The sequence below is a fragment of the Salvelinus alpinus genome, chromosome 35 (assembly GCF_045679555.1).
Source record: "Salvelinus alpinus chromosome 35, SLU_Salpinus.1, whole genome shotgun sequence".
NCBI classification, from domain to species: Eukaryota; Metazoa; Chordata; class Actinopteri; order Salmoniformes; family Salmonidae; genus Salvelinus; species Salvelinus alpinus.
In genome coordinates, this window is record NC_092120.1 from 10,524,626 (window position 1) to 10,529,296 (window position 4,671).

Consider the following 4,671-nt stretch of genomic DNA (forward strand, 5'->3'; position numbering starts at 1 on the left):
TAAAGCAAAGCAGTGAACAGAGCGTTTGCTTTGGCAAGATACCAAGTTTTTCTGTACATTTTTTCTGTTGCTGTGTAAATTCTTACAACAAACATATTATTTCGACATGAGCTCTCACTGTGTTTGCGGTCACACTAACTCGCAACACTGTAATTGATAAGCATGAAAAATCATTTTTCATAAACTCTATGAAACAGACTCGTGTTATATGGTAAACACAATGAAGCACAGAATTAATAGTTTGATTCTCGTTCTAAACAGTGAGGGGATAACAGAAAAGCAAGCACTGTATAATTATATTAATCTAGGACGTGTTTTTTCTGTCACTAGCTCTGAATAGCAGGAGGAATTTGAAGAGATAAGAACCATCATCTGTATATTAGTTGAGTTGCATATCTTTTTGCCCAGTATTTGTCAGTAAATGATATTTTCTGATTGGAGGCTTTTCACATTTCTTTTTGGGAGAAAAACATTTTGTGGAATTAATGTATAATCTCTCTCTCTCTGAATATCCTTAGGTAAGGAAAGGGAAAGGGGGATACCTAGGTTGGGTTAAATGCAGAAGACATTCAGGCGTTCAGTTGTACAACTGGTAGTGGCACCTCTTCAGCTGATCTTAAAAGGGAGTATTACATATTCTCATGTCAGTGCCCTATCATCAAATAAGCATTTACATTTAACAGACTGGTTCTTGTGTAAAAAAAACTACTTTAGGACATTTTATTAAACTAGAAAATTGACTAAATTCTTTCATCATGGGTGGTTGATTTTTGTAAAGATTCACAGTGAATGATATGTACTTGTGCATGTGTGCACATGTCAGGGCACATTTCTGTGTGTGTCTGTGTGTGAGAGAGAGTGTTGCTTCAACATTAGAGTATGTCTCTCTATCTCCATCCCACTCCCCCTTCAGTTGACATTGATGCCCTCGTCCAGCTGGTGGGAGCGGGCGATAAGTGTGTTAAGCATCATCTGCAGATGCTCCACCTTCATCTTGCTGATCTCCAGGACCTCCTAATGGTTCACCTTCTCCTCACGGCTGTAGTCCAGGGAGACCTTCACAATGATAATAAGAATACATTAACTTCTTATGGCTGCAGGGGCAGTATTGAGTAGCTTGGATGAAAGGTGCACAGAGGTGCCTAGAGTAAACGGCCTGCTCCTCAGTCATAGTTGCTAATATTTGCATATTATTATTAGTATTGGATGGAAAACACTCTGAAGTTTCTAAAACTGTTTGAAATATGTCTGTGAGTATAACAGAACTCATATGGCAGGCAAAAACCTGAGAAGTTTCACTTCCTGTTTGGATTTTTTCTGAGGGTGGCAGATTTTTAACCAAGCTCTCATTGAAATTACAGCGAGATATGGATGAGTTTTCACTTCCTACGGCTTCCACTAGATGTCAACAGTCAATAGAACTTTGTCTGATGACTCTAATGTGAAGGGGGGCCGAAGGAGACAGGAATTAGTCACCACTGCCACGAGCTGACCATGCTTTGACCACACGCGTTCACGTGATAGGCAGTTCCGTTCCATCGCTCAACTGAAGTCAATCTAATTCTCCGGTTGGAACATTATTTAAGATATATGTTAACAACATTCTAAAGATTGATTCCGTACATCGTTTGACATGTTTCTACTGACTGTTATGGAACTTTTGGACATTTCGTCACGTTATAGTGGACGCACTTTGTGACTTTGGAATTGTTTACCAAACGCGCTAACCAAAGTAGCTAATTGGACATAAATAACGGACATTATCGAACAAATCAAGCATTTATTGTGGACCTGGGATTCCTAGGACTGCATTCTGATGAAGTTCATCAAAGGTGAGGAAACATTTATCATGTATTTTCTGGTTTCTGTTGACTCCAACATGGCGGGTAATTTGGCTATTGTTCTGAGCTCCGTCTCAGATTATTGCATGGTTTGCTTTTTCCGTAAGGTTTTTTAAAAATCTGACACAGTGGTTGCATTAAGGAGAGGTATATCTATAATTCCATGTGTATAACTTGTATTTATTTATGATGAGTATTTCTGTTGAAACGATGTGGCTATGCAAAATCACTTGATGTTTTCAGAACTAGTGAATGTAACGCGCCAATGTAAACTCAGATTTTTTTTATATAAATATGAACTTTATCAAACAAAACATGCATGTATTGTGTAACATGAAGTCCTATGAGTGTCATCTGATGAAGATCATCAAAGGTTAGTGATTAATTTGATCTCTATTTCAGCTTTTTGTGACTGCTATATTTCGCTGGAAAAATGGCTGTGCTTATTGTGGTTTGGTTGTGACCTAACATAATCGTTTGTAGTGCTTTCGCTGAAAAGCATATTTGAAATTGGACACTTGGTGGGATTAACAACAAGATTACCTTTAAAATGATATAAAATTAGATTTCTGTTGTTTGAATTTGGCGCCCTGCACTTTCACTGGCTGTTGTCATATCGATCCCGTTAGCGGGATGCAGCCATAATTAAGATGCTCCTGTACCATACTCAAAAGCTAGTCAACAGATGACAGAATAGATACGCTGAGCTGTTCACAGTGTGTGCAGATAAGGTACATAAAACGATATACAGCAATAAGAGAAGTCAATCAATACCTTATTGGTAATGAGTGAGAGACCAAAGACCCTCAGGCCACAGTGCTTGGCCACTGTTACCTCTGGGACCGTACTCATGCCTAAGGGGGTAGAGGAAAGGGGGTGGGGAGTGCAGACAGGGACACGAGGGTGAAGGTGAGGGGAGGGGCAGAGAGAAAAACATTTGCAAAATATCCAACAGGGTTGTGGGTGGCACTGGGTCATGCTTATGTGTGTGTGTGTGGAGAGTTGGTTATACTATTCTGCATCATTAATAACCCCCTCTGTGTACTGCCCCCTGAGCTTTGGTCTCATTCCCTGAGCTTTGGTCCCATTCCCTGAGCTTTGGTCCCATTCCCTGAGCTTTGGTCCCATTCCCACTGTTAGTATTTAATGGGAACACGGGCCAGATCTCACACATCATTAAAACCATGATAAAAACATGGATACAATTTACACAGGTACATACCGTACGAATACAACGACGAAACATGTTTTACAGGCATAACCAAAAAGCAAATGAATTCAAATACTTATTTAACCAACAGACTCACTAACTCAAACAGAGCCTCCACTAAGCTGAAACTCAAGCAAGGTAAAGAAAAAACACCATATAAAAAATGATGGATTGGCAGACCTGAATTGGACTAAGAACACACTCACAGGAGTAATAACTCAATAGGTCACCAAAACAAGGAACCAAAATGTATTTTCTTTGTCATCGCTTGGCTACAACAACAACAACAAGCTCTTAAGGTAACAAGTGGTCAAAATACATGTTCTTAGGGGGAGTGGATAATGAAAGAGGTCATGCGTTAGTTCTGCCCACTGTACATTGTTACGGATATTTGTTTGTGTTGTATTTTGATCTGGGATCAAATCATCAGACCAATTAGCGTCACAGCCTGTTGGTCTATCTGTTGACCTAATCGCTAAGTTAATTAGCATGCGTCGGCTCTGTTAGCAGAGCTAGCGCCATCATTTATTAACGAGCTCAGCAAGTTTTTTTTTTACGAGGGAGGTCCGATTAGAGCAGTGTTAATGAACTAAAAAGGGGAAAAGGAGAGTGAGCAAGCCTCGTCTGTGTTTACATCGTTGTTAAACCATGTTGTGGGCTGGTGGTCACTTGGCTCTGACAAAACATCCCCTTACTGAGAAGATGCTTGATCTTGATCCAGCATTTTGAACCACAAGTTATATTAAATATCTAGCTATTATCCCTTTAAACTTTAATTGAACATTTCTTAACATTAATTGTAATTTGTCGCTCAAGTCATAGCCAGTTCTGGTGATGAAAATCTGTTTGTGGTTGTACCTCGTAGGCCTGTGTTGTCTCCACTCACCCACAGAGTCGCACCCCAAGACCTGCAACATGCGTGCCTCAGCGATGGTCTCGAAGTTGGGCACGCTCACCATGCAGTACACCCCTTCCCGCACAAAGTTGGTATAGTCCAGCTCATGACTGATATCCAGAGCTAGCTTCCTCAGGTCCTTACTGTAGGCATCTGACATGCAGGGGAACCGGATCCCCTGCATGATACATGGCAGGCAATACGCTTGACCTCATCTTTACTAGATGCTGTTCTTCCACTAATCTCATTGCAACTCCCCTCCAAGTCTCCGACCACTACCTTGTATCCTTTTCCCTCTCGCTCTCATCCAACACTTCCCACACTGCCCCTACTCGGATGGTATCGCGCCGTCCCAACCTTCGCTCTCTCTCCCCCGCTACTCTCTCCTCTTCCATCCTATCATCTCTTCCCTCTGCTCAAACCTTCTCCAACCTATCTCCTGATTCTGCCTCCTCAACCCTCCTCTCCTCCCTTTCTGCATCCTTTGACTCTCTATGTCCCCTATCCTCCAGGCCGGCTCGGTCCTCCCCTCCTGCTCCGTGGCTCGACGACTCACTGCGAGCTCACAGAACAGGGCTCCGGGCAGCCGAGCGGAAATGGAGGAAAACTCGCCTCCCTGCGGACCTGGCATCCTTTCACTCCCTCCTCTCTACATTCTCCTCTTCTGTCTCCGCTGCTAAAGCCACTTTCTACCACTCTAAATTCCAAGCATCTGCCTCTAACCC

The 4,671-nt window shown here is 42.1% G+C and overlaps 1 pseudogene; it reads right to left on the bottom strand.

The window, feature by feature from the left end:
* Nucleotides 1-908: 908 nt before the first annotated feature.
* LOC139564527 (purine nucleoside phosphorylase-like) lies at nt 909-4,163 on the bottom strand (annotated as a pseudogene).
* Nucleotides 4,164-4,671: the final 508 nt, after the last annotated feature.